Here is a 17,674-nt window from a genome sequence, read left to right as displayed (position 1 = left end):
TTTTATAGTAAGTTATCTGTTCTCCTCCTCAGCAGCAACCATTGCACAAACTCTTCTCCTCCAGCCTCCAACCCCTGCTTCCCTGGCCTTACTCTCTACTGATTATCTTGCTTCTTAGTCTTCTGAAAATAACTGAGGTAATCAGGAGAGAGCCACCTGGCTCCTTCCTCCAACTTCACCTACCTTTGTCAGGACCTTTTCCCCTCGTTGTTCAGATGATCCTGTCCCTAAACAGGACAGCTTCCCCACAGCGCGTGGAACCCTGGACAGCCACCCTGTGCGGCCTCTGTGAAGCCTCTGCTTCGGCAGTTGTGACTGCCAAGGTCTGGCCAAGGGTACCCCACAGGTGCACGTTAGAGGCTTGGTCCCAGATCGGTGCTCTGGGGAAGTGTGGTGGTCCTTTAGGAGCTGGGGCTTCTTGAGAAGTCAGGGGTGTACCTTTGAAGGAGATTGTAAGACTCTGGCCTCCTTCCGTCCGTTTCCTGGCTTGTGATGTCTGTTGTTTGCTTCACCCTGTGTTCCTGCCATGATAGACAACACTCTCCAGAGGCCCAAAGCAGCAGACCTTATCTTGGACAGTACTATGAGCCAAAATAACTTTTTCTTTTTATAAGTTAATCGCCTCAGGTATTTTATTATAGTAATGTGTCCTTCCTGTCTAAGACAATGATCTCTTCTTTCCGTATTATCAGTTTCATCTCTGTAAGGGATCACTCTCATTAACATACACATGGATGGTGTTTCTTCCACATTTTCCTCTAGTTACAGCTCTTCTCATTGCAAAACTTCTTAAAACTGTTGCTTGTAAAGAAAAGAGTTTGAAGGTTTTCAACACAAACATTAATGTTTAAAGATATAGAAATGCTAATAACAAAAAAAAGAAATGGTAATAACTGATTTTCTCATCATACATTGTATATATGGATCAAATTAGCACACTGTCCTATAAATATATACAATTAAAATGTATTTGCACTAAAGAAACTCAAAACAAAATGGCTGCTTTTATTTCCTGTTTTTACTTCCTCAGCTCCCATTTTCTCTCCAACTCACTATTCAGGCATCTTCACTGCTTTCATGAAACTATTTTTATCAGGGTTACAGTGTTACTCAGGAGCTCTACATTGCCAAATCCCTTAGCCAAAAACTTTTTTTTTTTTTTGGTTTTTTGAGATAGGGTCTCACTATGTAGTGAGACTGACCCGGAACTCACTGTGTAGCCCAGGCTGGTCTCGAAGTCACAGCGATCCTCCTGCCTCAGCCTCCCGAGTGTTGGGATTACAGGCGTGTACCACCATGCCTGGCTAGCCAATAACATTTAATACTGCTGATTACTTACACTTGTCTTCTAGCTTACTATCCTCTTCCAGTTTCTTTCAACTTCACTGAATGCTAATTTTATCATGTATCTCTATTGCTGTTTGCATCTGGTCTTTAAAACCTTTAAGTATTGGACTGCCCTCGAGGCAGATCTCTGATTATCTCTCACGCTTTCTAGATCATTCCAATCAGCCCCATAGTTATTTGTCTGTATACAAATCCCAAATTGATATCTCTTCTAAGTTCTAAGTGAGAATCCACATTTACATGTTAATGACCTCAGACCAAATACACTCCAAACACTTCGACAGCCTGCTTTCCCCCAGCTTTCCTTCCACATCTCAATAATGATGACTTTCTTCCACAGGACCTCTGGCCAAAACCTAGGGGTCCCGACTCTTCTCTCCCCTCACTTCTCATTTGAAACAGCCAAACCCATTTCTGTCTTCATACGATCCGAGATACGGCCACTCACTATTTCTACCACTTCCCGTGCCCTCTGGCTTCTTTTTGAGTCCTGCCGTGGCTGGCACCAGCAGAGACTGGAAGGGAGAAAGGGTGGGCTCTTTCTTCCCTGCTCCCTCTTTAATTCAGGCCAGCACCTCTAGCACCAACCACATCCCCATAACTCCATGGGCCCTCCCGTGGCTCCAGCTAGAACTGGGCTCTCTTGTCACACTGTCCTTTCATCTGTTTGCCTTCTATTCTATCCTGCCTCTCCCCTTACCCTAAAGTGTATGAAAACTTCCTGAGCGCTTTTATTTCTTTTTACGTTTGTATTCCCAACTCCTAGAAGAATGCCTGGTGTACAGTTTCATGTAAACATGTTTCCTAGAAAGATGTGCCTGACTTATTAACTGAGACCGGGAAGTTGAAGGACAGTGTTGTGGCATGGTTCTATTTTTTTTAAGAAAACTACCCAAATGGACATTTGAGTAGCATTACAAAAGGTCTGGAACCACATACATCACAATATGGTCAGGGGTTCCTTCTCAGGACGTGAACGGTAAAATTCAGTTTTCTGTTTTGTGTGTGTCTGTACGGGTTGAATTTGTTGCAGGAGCATGAGAGACCACTGGGAGCCCATACGAAAGTTTGGGAAAATTAGAAAAATTGGTTATAGCTACAGTGGTACCAGCAGAAAGGATTTTATCTCACGTATCATCGTTGTGAAGACCCAACCATACAACTTTACATGTCGGCTTAGAGAAATATTATTTTTTTTAGGTAGGAAAAAAAAGTTGCTTTATATATGTCTTTTCCCACAATTTATTTTCCTGTCCACTTTTTTACATTTTTTGAAAAATTCTTGACCTTACAGAGTTAAACTGAAATAATCCCTTATTAGCTTTCCATGACGAAACAGAAAAACGTATACCTATGTACAAGAACAAAAACAACAAAAAGCTTGCAAAAGTAGGGAATTCATCATTAACAGCTGAACACAGAAAACTATTAAAATAAAAGACTGCCAGTTGTTTGTAAAATAATGTAGAAACTAAAATTTTTAAACAGTACTGAAAAACCTAGAATTGCCAACTGTTCAGGAATTCCACAGATGGCTCACAGATGGGGAGTAGCAGAAAAGTTCAGTGTATTCCTTATGTGCAAGGTTAATGTTGATAGATCTAATTTAAAAATGTATCTCAGGTATTTGGCAGATCTGACTGAATTTTGATGACCTGATACATGATTATGCATCCAACTAAATATTTTGGGAGAAGTGAGTTCATGGGAACTTGCACACAAAGGCATTCAAATGGGTTCAACAACTTTTCCTATCTGGAGAGCTACATAAGGCACTGGGCCACTAGGGAATCTGGTGCTGTTACATCAGAAAAGCAAGACTCTTGCATTTCTATTTGAGCGACTCTGGAAGTGGCCTGTCCAGGTTAGGGTTGAGGTATGTGTTCAGTGCCTCATGGGTGCCGTGGGCCTTGTTGCCTTGTCTTTGTAGCCTGCTACCTGCTAAGATGACAAGAAACCTGGAGAACTTGATGCTGGGTAGCCGTGCCTTCTGAGGGGTCCAGGGTCTCCAGCATAGCTAAAGAGACCTGGTCCATATGCTCAATGAAAGATGGCAAAAAGTATGCAGTCGTGATGACCTTCCCTGAGTTCTCTTCAGCCTGCCCTGCCTCCGGGTCCTGAGCGTATATTTTCTCTATCCCTATCTGCCTTCTCAAAATAGCAAGCCACATTGCTTATAAGGGATAACTGTTCTGAAAAAAGTGAGTCACAGGATCATGAATGTAGAAGCACAGTGGACCCTCAAGTTATGATTGGCCTGATGTATGAACAATTAATTAGGTTAATGAAAGAGTCATCTGCATCTTGGTATCTATAGTGTGTACCCAGGTAAAGATCCAGATCTTAGCTGTATTGATATAGTACAACCAGCCCGTGGGAGCCAATCAAGTTCATAAGTCAAGGGTCCACTGTACTCAACTGGGCCTCAGGCAGCCAAGGGCTGAGTTGTTCTATTGCTCATAAAGTGGCTGATGTCCTCTTCCAGATTCTTAATGACCACCACAAATACTTTACAGATGGTGCTCGTGGATCTGCCAAAACAATGATTCTGTCAGGAAGGTTGCCTTCTGAGATGTTGATATATGCATTATTTTCCACATCATCTCCTTTACTACTGCTACTTTCCTGTTCCATGTTCTGCCAATTTCCTTTCCATGTCATCAGCTTTCAGCCACACTGGTAAGCAGCATCTGGAGAGCTGGGACTCATTAAGAGGTTAAGTTTTGGTCACTGATGGGAGTAAAGACCAAGAAATTAGGTCTCAGGAAAAGGGCACTAGGAGAGAAAGACGAAGCAGGAACAGAGAGCAAGCCATGGAAAAGTGCTAAATTAAGGGCAGACGAAAGGTGAAGGAATTTTCCCATCAAAATGAAAGGAGAGGAAGAGGAGGAAGGAGAGCCAGCAAAAACAAGATACAGGGTGAAGCACTCCAGTTTTTTTTTGGTACTGGGATGAACTCAGGTCCTTGTCCTTGCGAGGCAGGTGGCAGAACCACTGAGCTAAATCTCTGGCCCTATAATTTCCTTTTTTTTTTTTTTTTAATACTGGAGATCGAACTCAGGTTTTTGCACTTGGGAGACAGGTGGTGGAACCACTGAGCTAAATCCCGGCCTGCTATTGTTTTTGCCAGTCTAGGCCAGTAATAATTATTTCAAGGCAATGTTTCTATATATTAGCTGGGGACATTTTCTTTTCACTTTGACCCAATTTAAACTGTGGGCTCTTTGAGAGTGAGAACTATTTAAAATAGGTAAAGATTACTCACATCTGATTTTCTGAACCCGTGACTCTCAAAACAGACCTGGCCCAAATGCATTGATACACCTTAGCAGCTTGTTAGCAATGCAGAATTTTCAGTCCCAACCTACAGTTGTCAGTGGGAGCAGATACTTAGTGATGTCTGGTATAACAAACTCTGGAGTAATTTACATGCACACTAAAGTTTGAAAGCCACTGTATTAAACTCTGATTCATTGACTAGTTCACTGTGCTAATTTCTTTTTTTCTCTCTCATTGAGTTTATTGGTACATTCTAGGTATAAGTACGGTTGCATTCATTATTGGGATCTTGTATCTTTACATTTTTTCCCCTTGTCCCTGCCCTCCCTTCACCCCCTCCTACCCTTCCCATTTACACTTTATTTTCATTTTCTCATATTTTTTTCTTTTCCCTTATTCCCTTTCCCCTACCCTACCCACTTTCCCTACACCTTTGGCCCCTTTCTTCCTGTTTCACATTGTCTATTATATCATTAGGATCTTATGTACTATTATAGTTTTTCACACCAGAGAAACTATTCGGTATTTACACCCGTGTGACTTATTTATTTCACTTAGGAGTATATCCTCAAAATGCATCCATTTTCCTATGAATGAATCAAATTTTTCATTCTTTATGGCTGAGTAGTATTCCATTTTATAGAAAAACCACATTATTTTAAAATTTTTTTACATTTACAATATGCTTTATTTCCAAAAGACTTCACATTCAGTTTTGATAACTGTGAAATAACTCTGTGTAGAACTTACTTCCATTTGCTCCTTGATTTGTGTTTTGTTCGTGCACATCTTCACATTTCTGAAATTGTATGAGTTTTACAAGCACGATGGTCTACAATCACCCACCAGGAATGTCTGTGACTAGGTATTTGTCACGTCTGCTGCTGTGTGAACTCGGTCTGAAGTCTTTGTGTTGTCACTTCCATTGAGTTTTAAGAAAGGTTGACCCGACTTGTGCCAACTGCTGTTCAGCCAGTCCCAAGTAGGTTACAATATGATTTGATTTTGGAACAAAAAGTTAAGATGTTCACAGAAAAGAACAGAAACAGAGGAGTGAGATGCAATTAACAAACTAAAGCACTGTCATTGCAGGAGTGACCACGGCTCCATATGGTCTTACAAAACAACCACTGAATGTTTGGTTTAAAAAAGATGTTTAACTGTCGATAAAGCCACATTTCATTTTCTTGATGTGAAATAAAAACAAAAGAATTACTTGTCACATGCAAAGCCATGTGTCAGCGGAAACTGCCAATTCCTTTGGAATAGATAAACGATGCTTTGAAGGATGAACACTGCTTAGAACCATTAAGCTATCAGACCGTAGTTTCTTTGGGACGACTTTTTCCCTAATGGGTACATTTAAAAGGAGTGACTTTTTCAAGCACCTATTTCGTTACAGGCTCTCCTGGGCATTTTTCCATGACATGCGTGCCTCCCACCAATTGTTCTATACATAGTGTTATGCCCGATCTAAAGACAAACGGCGAGTGCCTTGGTTAGGTTGATTACTTAGCTTGGTAGACTGAGGACTTGACTTCTCATGTATCCACGCCCTGAGCCGGTGCCGTTTTCCTTAGACTCTGCTGCCTCAGTAGACGTCTTCCTTATGTTCCAGCCTCTTTGCCTGTCAGGAGCGACTTTGGGAAGCAATAGTACCAAGAAGTCTATATGCTGGCATTAACATGAAACAAGTTCTTTTTTTTTTTTTTTATTGTGGAACAAGATATCTTCTTGGTCTTTCACCTAAAAACTTAGATTTTTGGGAACTAGAAATCCCTTTTAAGGTATTTTGAACCAATGTACTTTTTCTACATTGCATCTTGAATTTAGCTCACATACTGTATTTTCTCATCTCGTCTTATAATTGTTTTTTAAAGCAAATAATGCTTCCTTAATCATATAATATTCATTCATGCCTGAGAATAACTCAGCACAACAAAATGGCCTGTAAATGCCCATGAAAAGTGGGTGAATTGAGGATGACCCCATAAATGTTCTTTGACATGAGTAAGTCAAGAATTTTCTGTAAAACTTTGTGCTAGAAAAATAATAAGCATTTTCAGTTTTTTAATTTATATTTTACTGGTATATTTTGGATATACAATACAGTTGCATTCATCCTTGGGGTCTTGTACCTTCACACCACGTATGTTGGTCCCTGTTTCTCTCTCCGTTTCCCTAGTCTCTCCACCCTTCCCTATTTACGAAGACTGTGTTTCCATGTTTTTCCTTTTCTCTTCCCTTTTTACCTTTCCTCTACCCCTCCCATTTGCCCAATACCTGTAGACCTACGAATAAGCATTTTAAAAACCAAACTCCAGGTTCTCAAGAAATAATCAAATGATATTTACGTAAATCAGTATGTAGATTTCTCAGAAAACTAAAAATACAAATTCTATTAGACCCAGCTATTTTTCTTGTCTCTTCCTGAAAGAGTTAAAGATATCATATTACAGTGGTACATGCATACCCATGTTTATAATAGCACAATTCACAATAGCTAAATCTTGGAAGTAGCCTATATGGCCATCGGTAGATAAATGGATACATGAAATATGTTATAATAAAACAGTGGAGTACTACTCTGCCATAAAGAAGGATAAGCTTGAGTCACTCATAGGAAAATGGCTGCACCTTGAGACCATAATGTTAGGTGAAGTAAATCAGATGCACAAGCTTACATATCTTATGGTATCTCTTATATGAGAAACTCAATATATAAATAAAATGCAAAATAAAAGATGGACAATAGGAAAACAGAGAAAGGAAAGAGTTATTGTAATCTAGCGTGACCAGTGTATCTAAAAGTATATCTTGATTTAGTGTAATTGTTTTATGTATATTTTATATATTTTTCCAGTTAGTCTGGCTATTAACTTGTTAATTGTTTGTGACAATTCACTTGATAGAGACTTATAAAATTAATAAATAAAGCTGGTGTTGGCAAAAACAGAAAATATTTTTAAAAATTGGGGTGGAAGGGAAGAGGAAATCAAGAATTGAGATATGTTGTGTACATATATTAATTCTCAACGATGAATGTAATCATTATGTACTGCAAGCACATACTAAGAAAAATTTAAAAAGAAATAGGTGAGATTCTCATACATAAATATGTGTATCCAAGCCTGTATGAGAAAGGAAGAGAATCAGAATGAATAAAAATGTCAACCATTTTGATTTCTGTCGGTAATTATAATCTTATTCATACCAACATTTTTTAAAAGTTTAAGTGTTTGGAAAAATGATTTCCTCTTAGATTAGGATAAAAAATGGCAACTCTCTTGGGAAGAGCTACTCTGTGGTAAGCCTGTGGCAATAGGGGTGAAAGTGCCAAAAAATAGCCACAGGAAGCTGATGATTTTGCAATTTCTAGTGTGGTTCTGAACCTAGGAGGAGAATTTACTTGTGTTTGGAGTTGTTATTTCATGGAATGAAATCAGAAAGATGATTTGTTGCACTTCATGACTTTACTTCTTTTTCGATCTGGTTCAAAGGTGCTGAGAATTGTGATTTAAATTAGAGCATTCAGTTAACTAAACCACAAAGACTTTAATAAGCAATGAAAATAATTCTTTTCTCCCAAGATGAGCTGGTGGGCCATTGTCTTCTTTCTTAGGTTAAACATTCAGTGAAAAAGTACAAAGCCATCATTGGACTACAAACTTACTATGAAAATCTTGAATACATTGCTGCCATTCAAATCATTAATGCAATGCCACCTAACACTTTGTTGCTTTTTTTTTTGTACTGGGGATCGAACTCTGGTCCTTGCGCTCTCAAGGCCGGTGGTGGAACCACTGAGCTAAATCTCTAGCCAACACTTTGTGACTATATTTTTTAAACAAGTTTTTCCTAATTGATTGAAACAGGTAGGGTTATTCACTGGCTTTTAAGAATAGGAAGATTTAGGAAATCATTCACAAATATACCTATTCTTACTCTCTTCTTGGCCGACTTCAGATGAAGAGATGTCCCTCTAGTCCAAGATAAGTTCCCTATCTGGGCTTTGAATATATCCATGAAAATTAAATTTGTGGGGATAGGTTGATCAGTGGGTATTAAGTTACAGTTAGGTAAGATGAAGAAGTCCCAGAATGCGATCGCACGGAAAGGTGACTATAGGTATTGATTATGTATATCTTAAAAAGCTAGAAGAAAATATTTTGAATGCTTTTTTACATAAAAGGTAGTAAGTGTTGGAGTTGATAGGTATGTCTAACTTGACTACATGTTGTACGTGTGTATTAAAATATCGCATGGCATTCCATTAATGCATAGAATTTTTATCTTTTCATTTGTCAGTTAACGATTAAATGAAAAAGTCACTCTCTTGTAGACAGAAAGACAAACAGGAAATTTACCATCAGCTTCCTCTCTTTGACTGTTGCTTTTGAGTGTTCTGCTTTGCTGACTACAGCCATCATTCATCCAGGTTCCCAAACAAGCATCTAGGAATCAGGAGAGACTCTTGCTCTGCATTCCTGTACTCCAACCCCATCTAATCACCAGGGAGTGTCCCATCCAGTTTTTACCAATCCAGTATTTTCCCTGCCTGCCTATTTGCATTGGTCTCTTTTCCATTATTAAATGCAATATCTATGGCTAGGTAACTTTGTAAAGAAAAAAAATATTTATCTCAAGTTCTGGGGGCGTTCAAGGGCATGAGCGGCTGGGCTTGACTCTGACAAGAACCTCACGGCAGATGGCATCACAGCGGTGAGTGAGTGTGTGAAAAGGACAGGGATATGGCAGGACAGAAAGCCAGTGTGGCTGGAAAAGGGCCAGGCTTGCTCTTTTGTAACACAGCTCTCTGGAGAACTAACCAATGTTCCCGAAAATTATATCAATTCCTTCCAAAGGCAGGGCTCTCCATGACCTGATTATTTTCCACCAGGCTCTGATTCTTAAAGGTTCCGTGCAACCTCTCAGCATCACCACACTGAGAACCAAGCTCCCAATACACGAACCATTCGGGATGCATTCAGTCTATATCCAAGCCATAGCACCCCTTTTTCTCTATTACTTCTGTTCCTATATCAGTCCAGGTCCTCCCTACCTCAGAGGGAGCTCCCAAGTAGTCTCCCTCCTACACCTTTTGATATTCATATCCTCCATTTCCTATACCATTGTCAAGGTTATCATTCTAAATACAAATCTGCTTAAAAGCTTTTGGTAGTGCTTCACCATCTTAAGCATTTACCATTTTGCAGATGGACCATGTACCCTCTCCCTCTACTGTATTTGTAGACTGGTTCCCTCTACTGATCATTTGCTCCTTGTTTGTTCACAGTGTCCTACTAGCTCTTTAAGGCTAGCTCAGTTCCCAACACCTTTGTGAAGCAAGGAGGGAGCCCATTCTGAGTTTAAAGTCAATTTCAGTTACAACTTAAGGCATTGCTGTATGACTTGTTTTGGTGGGTTTTTTGTTTTTTGTTTTTTGTATTTTAATTTTTGTTGTACATGTGCGTCTCCTCCACCACAACTTTAAACTCCTTGAGAAGAGAGTTGTCTTTTTAAATTTTTGAATCTCTAGGGCAGGTATGGTACCCACTGCTTAGCAGATGCTCCATAAATTTCTGCCCAATACGGGAGGTTTAATCTTTTTCTATTGCGTCAGGAAACTTGGCTCAAGCAGTTATAACCCTTCCTTCTCTCTTCTTAAGACTATTCATCTTAAAAACAAACAAGAAAACATCACCATCTTCACCCTTTCATCTTAGTCCCATGTTCTGGAAAGGGTAGTCAATTATTGCTTCAAATTCCTTATTCTCTCATTGATTCTTCAATGCACTGAAATGTTTTTGAGCATTTGTATATAATTTAAGTTTTATTTACCTCCCAGCTTTTAAAAAAGATAAATTTAAGGTCGTATATCTCTTAAATTTGAAGTATTATACACAGATTGTGAAGACTATGAGTATGAAGAGATACAAATTAGTCCATGCCCCAAAAGATGTCATAGAATACAGAATTATCTTCATAAATATATATATAAAATCCTTGTAAGGTAAAGGGGACCATCTGGTTTTTCTGGGATATTTTCCAGACTGATTCAAGGTATGAAATGCTCACCCCAAAGTGAGTACACGCATTCTAGGTTCTGTGCCTCCGATGTAGCCCATCAGACAGCAGGCCTCACGACTGATAAAACTAAATGTACTGAATGAGATTCTGCTTCTTAGGCATAAAAGCACAGACCTATACATGTCACATAGATAATTTCTCCAAAACCTGGAGAATACAAATACAAGCGCTTTATTTAAAAAAGCAAACACAAAAGACTGGTGTAAATCCAAAAGGTTTAACTGCTTCCACTTTGAAAAATTTAGAATCTATACCAGTTTGTTTCCAGGAACAAACATATCACTTATCTCTCTGAAGAAAAATGAATTCTAAAAGTTAACATGGCTTTTCACTATTTCAAATCTCACTATTTTATAAAAACCTAGAGAGACCCATCATATCCGATAGCTTTAAAAGATAAGCTAAAAGACTGCTATAATCAACGTTACCAGTGTTGGCCAGGCCTGTTTAATATATCCCCAGGGAGAATACACCCACTCTGTAAGTTCTTATAAAATAACAAGTAAGGAGTAGACGTGGGAGATGCAGAAGGGGAAAGAGAACTCAAGAAGTCCTTCTCCTCAGTAACTTTCACTTCAGAATCATCAAAAAGCAGCTGCTTCCTCTCATACTCCTTCAAACTCTGCACTACACAGGGAGTTTTGTTCTCAGATCCACTCATGTAAATGCCTGTTGGCCGCCGGAGTCCTTGTTCCTATCCGCTTCATGGGTCCCTTCAGTACTGTTGCTCTCAGAACCTCAGCAAATGCTGTACCTGCAGCCTTGTCAGGATCAGATGCTTTGCTGTAGAGCTCATAATCTGCTTTGCTCTTTTGTCCTCCAAGAAGTCCAACAGCTTCTACGTTTTATTTTGTTCAAAACTTTACTTGGCTGTGTATTTCCCCATCTCTCATGGACACTTGTTCATCGTCATAATTTTCAACTGCACCCCTTGTTTCCTCCTCATCCAGTGGCTCTGGCTGACCCACTTCACACATCTGGTCAACCACAGAATTCTCCTTGTCCAGTTCTAAGCTGTTGAGGCCGGTGACTTTAACAGAAGCGGTGTAATGCCCACTGCTAATTGTAAGGCCACTGTGCATTACAACTACAAATAATCCATAGCTGTCATTGGTTGGCCCAGTGCACTGAAATTTGACATTTACTCCATCACTCCAGTGAAATTGTTCTTACCAATGACATCAATTGCTTCCTAACTGTAAAAGTCAGTCTCTACAAATTGCTGACCTTTCTCTTCTTCCTGAAAATCCTTATTAATTTGGAGTCTGTAACATCATGTGCACTTGGTTGTGTCATCTCAGAACACTAATCAGCCGATCTATCATGGCTCTGCTTAATGCTGGTGTCCCAAGTGGTCCTTATTAATTGTTTTGTTCCTTACTCTTCCTGGGGAATTTCATCTACTTCCACAACTTTCACAACTACTTCTACATCCAGTGAACCCAAATTTGCTTCCAGAATTCTATTTCCAATGTGTAATAACTAGTGTGACTCACAATACCCTCAAACTTTACATGTTAAAATTGAATTAAAATTTTTCCTCAGCCATGACTCCTTTTATATTTCTTTTCCCAGTGAATTAGCAGAGGAGTCAGGGTATTGACTATAATGTTTTTCCAGACTTCTATACTGGGCTACATCATAAATACATCGCAAGGGAAATTTATATTCTCTATGTGTTCCAAGTGAGTTTTTGCATTAGATATCAATGAAACCAAATTACATAAATTTAGCTGTTTAAAGCAGCATATAATCTCAAAGTTCTTGTAGGCCCAGAGTCCAATTATGGCTTAGTTGAGTCCTCTGCTCAGGGTTCCACAAAACTACAGTCAAGATGGTGGTTGGGGGAGGCTCCTATCTGAAGCTTGGAGTCACCTTGGAAGATCACATGGCTGCTGGCAAAATCCATTTCCTTGTAGCTTTAGAACTATGGCAGCACGACTTTTCAAGGCCAATAGGTGAGATTCTGACTGACTTACTCTTTTAAAGGACTGACTTGATTAATTCAGACCTCTTTAGACACTTTCTCTGATTTACTCAAAACCACCAGATTAAGAACCTCATTTACCTTTTGCCATAATGTAAAATAATAATGGGAGAGACTTTCCCATTGTATTTATTGGATTCCCTTGGCTAAAAGTGAATTTCAGATCCCACTGGCCCTCAAGTTGTGGAGCATTAGACCAGGGAATGAGCTGCTGGAAATCATCCTAGAATTCTGCCTTCTGACTTTACTAGCAATAAAAAGCGGATATACAGAGATGTAATTTGGGCATACTACAAAGCTGAATGCAAAGAAGAAAGTATGGAGCTTTACTTTGAAGTCTTCATGTTTAATGGAATTGGCACATATTTGAAAGATGGAGAAAATTACTTTCCATGCTTATCCTATCCTACACTTACTGTTTTGGACAAAGGATGTGTCCAAGTATCTAAACTTTAAATTATATTATAAGAAACTAAAAGGGATAATTAAATACATAGCTATACAAGACAAACATTTGATTATATGGCTGGCTTGATTTGAAAAACATTTTATCACGTTAGGGTCATTTGTATCTAGTACAAATGTAATGCCTATAAGTAAGTGGTTTTCTTCAGTGTACATTAATTAAACTTTTCCAGAAAGATATTTGTTAAAAAACAGCCTTGACAGACTGATTTTCATGGGAGATAACGATCCTTTCTAAGCACAGGCAGTTTTCTCACAGTTTTAGAGGACAAACCTACAGACGTTCCTTCATTCACAACTTCCCTGCCTGGCCCCACACCCTCTGAGGACAGAGTCTGTAGCTCTTCCTGCAGGCTTCAGAGAGAAACTCTGGAGTTAAGACAACAGCTGTCAGGGAGTGAAATCTATGAGGAAGCCTGCTGTTTTAGGCCTTTCTTAGGGACGATTCCACCCGTATTTAGTGGAAAGCTGCCTGGCTTGGGGGTTGCTCTCTTTTCGACATTGGCCACACCTGCTGTGTGTAGTCACACGAAGCCGGCGTGTGAGCCCCTGCAGATACGTGGTCGCTTCTCTACTTTGCTTCTCTTTTCGCCCGGGCGACTGCCATGTTGATGCACCGCAGCCATTCTTCCGCGTTCTTCTCATCTTTGGCCTTGAAAACGTAGGTTTTATTGTCTGTGAAGATTTCAAAAGCCCGAGGGAGAGAGCGGTCCCTGCGTTTCTTGGCCACAGCTTTCACACTCTGTACTTTGCTGAGTTCTATCGGAGACTCATCAGGATCACCTTTCTGAAATGCAGGGGTAGGAGAAACATGAACTGATCCAGATCTCTGGCCACTGGGGAATTTTCCAAGGTGTCCAGAACATTTTACTTCCTATGGCTCAAGACCTTTGGTTATTCTGGGTGCTAAGGCTCATAGAGTCATTAGAACAACTCCAGGAGTTAGCAATAAGGCTTTGTTATATCATAAATTGATACCAGTTAGTCATTTTATACAAAGTTATTACAAGCTGGATTGGTCAAATGCCTGATTGATAGTTCTTTGATTTTCTATTGATATCAACACTGTACTAATAGAGCAAAAGACAGTGTAAAATTTGGAGAACTTTTAACTCAGAATTCCAGATAGTATAGGAAGCAAAACATTGGATTTTTCCTTTGTGCTATCACTGAGAAAGAATTTGCCATGCCCTGAATTCAATAAATGATTTCAGTGTTTAAAGTAGATGAAACGTTTTTGAAATCCCTGCAGTTTTGGAAGAATGCTTTGCCTACAAATACACTGTGAAGGAATATTTAATGATGCTACATTTATGTTTTATAAAAGCAGAGGTTTAAAGATCTCTGCAATGATAACAAACATCACGGTCGGCTAGAGCAGATGGTTCTAAGGCAATTAAATACTTCTCTAAAGTAATTTTAGATCTTTAAAATCCCTGAATACCTTTTGTCTACTGGAGAGTGTAACTGTGATTGAGAATCTTGCCAATTATTCTTACCCACACTCCTGTTTTTTTTTAATCTTTATTAAGTTAATAGGTACATTTTAGGTATACAATACAGTTACATTCATCACTGGGATCTTGTACCTTTAAGTGACGTATCTTGGTTCTTATTTTTTCCCCATTCCCCAGCCCACCCTACACCCGCCACCCTTCCTTGTTTACAAAGACTGTTTCCATGTTTTTCCTTTTCTCATATTTTTTCTTTTCCCCCACCCCTCCCACTTCCTCTACTATTTTAGACCTTTTCTTACTATCATACAGTATCAATTATACATTTTGATCCTTATTTACATTTTTACATTTTCATACCAGAGAAGCTATTTGCTATTTACACATGTGTGTCTTATTAATTTCACTTGAGTATGTCTTCAATGTGCATCCACTTAGGTATAAATGTCTCTAGTTTCTCGTTCTTTATGGCTGAGTAGAACTCATATATATATAAAACACATCTTCATTATCCAGTCTCCCATTGATGGGCAATTAGGCTGTTTCCAAGTTTTAGCCATTACAAACTGTGCTGCTATAAACATGGGTGCAAATATATCACTGTGATATGAGTCCCACACTCCTTTTTATAACTACTCTCAATTTGTAGTGAAAAGGCTCCCTTCTTATCTATCCCAAACTTTTTATGATGCATTGTCTGGCTCTCAGGAGCAGCAAACAAACAACAATTCAACATATTGATGTCAGGGAAGTGTCTATCAACCAAGGCAACTTAATTACTTTCTACCCATTTCATTATGATATAGCATTTCCATTTTTGGGAAATTTTGTTTGTTTTTTGGTACCAGGGATCAAACTCAGGACTTTGTGCTTAAAAGGCAGGTGGCAGAACCACTGAGCTAAATCTCTGGTGCACTTGCATTTTTAATGTTTACGAATTATTTATTAAACTTGCTATTACACTAATAGATTTTTATAAATTGTATAGTCATTTAAAAAAGATAACACAATCAGAAAAATCTTGATACTTAGAGACTGATGGTCATGAAGGTAAAACAAATTTCAATTTATATGAATCGTTTTAGTACAATGAAAAATAGTTGGGCAATTGAAATAAAATAATGTGGAGAGATAGAACAGAAATATGATTTCAAGAAAAAATAACTAAATATTTCTATTAAAGAACAGTTAAAATTTTAAAAACATGAATGATAATATGTATAAAAGTGCTATGGTGTTTCATTCCAATAATTACATTTAAAGAGTGATTCGATGTTTTTATTTTAAAGTGTTAATATTTACAACTTACCAGAAATTGCAGTTTGTGCAACTGTTTAAACTTATGATAGAGGTGTTGATGCAACTTAAAATGCTGCAGGGTATTGCATGGATTTCTCAAAATTCTTTTAAGGAATATATAGGATAAAATTTGAAGAGATTTACACTGAAAAGACTTTATTAGCCTTTGTTTTATAATCATTTGACAGTAAAAAAAAACCTGTATTTTTTCAAATTAACCTATAGTATAAAAATTGCTGCATGGAGGAACTAACGAAGAAAATAAAAAGTTGTCATAATAATTGTTATGGCTTGTGTTTAGATTTTCCCCTAAAGCCTCATGCAGTCTTAGGTGGGGCTTTTCTGGAGGTGGCTGAATCTAGTGTGTGACTGATTTATGGGGCAACGCTAGGCCCAAGTGCACTAGGATTAAGGGAGTGAGTGCTGCCTGCCCTCAGTCTGAATAAAGTGAAAGGGGCAGGAAGGTGCTGTCAAGGTCCCGTGTGGCTTTGCTGTCTTCCACCACCGTGAACTGCTGCTCTGCCAGCCTGCCATGGAGTCAGCCAATTACGGACCGAAACCTCTCCAAACTGTAAGCCAGGTAAACCTTCCTTTCACTGTGGGTCTCAGGTGCTTTGTCTTGGCAATGAGAGGAAAAAGTAACTAAGACATACTCTAGAGAGGGACAGGGAATCAACTGAGATAAGAAGAGACAAGTCAAAGGGTGCTGTTGCCTATTGCATGGCAGAGATCAAGACCTTAAGGATGCAAAAGTAAAGAGAAAAGACAACAACAGTATAGCCTTTCTGTCTTGGTTTTCATTTAAAAATGTGTATTTCATGTAAAATAAACTTCAGTAGGACTGTTGACCACTCAATGGGTGTTGTGTCCCTGAAGATTTGGGATATTTTGTTGCAGCCCTCGTACTGTATTGTATTATTTCCCACTATTTGGGTCACATGTTCTGTCAGGTCTCTGTATGCCAAACCGTTATTTCCTGATAAAGATTTCAAACAAGTCAGCTAATTTTAAAATGGCACATTTTTGATACTTTACTTAAAGGCCCTGAATTAGGAAGCATACAGGGCATTATTTGAGTTCTGGAAAATATTCTTCCAGACCAAGTCTGTTTTATCTTAAAGGATCTGAGAAGTCATTACATCTTCACTTCCATTCCTGATTTCTTGAATAAATATAGGAAGCCCAAATGGTCGATTTAAGTATTTAAAACATGCTTCAGTGTGAACTTATGTCAAAAATTCCTTAAAGAATTTAAAGTTCTTTAAATCTTTAATAATTGTCTAAATTGAACATGTTATTATACATCCATTACAAAAGATTTTCTGACATAGAAAAGCCCACCTCTATGGTATAACAAGGAAGCAACATGAATCCAGAGTCACAAAAATATTGTTTCACTTAAAAAGTTAACCTAGAGGGCTGGGGATTAGCTCAGTGCACTGTGCCTGCCTTGTAAGCACAAGGTCCTGAGTTCGATCCTCAGTACCCCCCCAAAAGTTAACAAAGTTTTATTAATTAGAGCTCTAGTCAGAAGTTGTCATAGTTCATTTTCAGATGCATCATACTTGATACCTGTTGAGTAATACACTCATATAAGTTGAGAATGCTAAAGACATGGTAATATGTTCAGTAAACTGCAACTTTTTTTTTTTCATTACCGGGGATTGAACTTGGGTCCTTATGCTTGTGAGGCAGACAGCGACACCACAGAGCTAAGTCCCTAGCCCAGTAGTCTTTTTTTTTTTTTTTTTTT

General features: G+C 38.6%; 1 pseudogene; it reads right to left on the bottom strand.

Moving 5' to 3' along the window:
- Positions 1-11,140: 11,140 nt before the first annotated feature.
- Positions 11,141-17,674, bottom strand: part of LOC104871114 — a 30,269-nt pseudogene continuing 23,735 nt past the window's right edge.

The sequence above is a fragment of the Fukomys damarensis genome, unplaced genomic scaffold, assembly GCF_012274545.1.
Source record: "Fukomys damarensis isolate Sample0158 unplaced genomic scaffold, DMR_v1.0_HiC HiC_scaffold_37, whole genome shotgun sequence".
Classification (NCBI taxonomy): Eukaryota; Metazoa; Chordata; class Mammalia; order Rodentia; family Bathyergidae; genus Fukomys; species Fukomys damarensis.
Note: the sequence above shows the minus strand (reverse complement) of the source record. Positions and strands in the feature narration are given on the sequence as shown.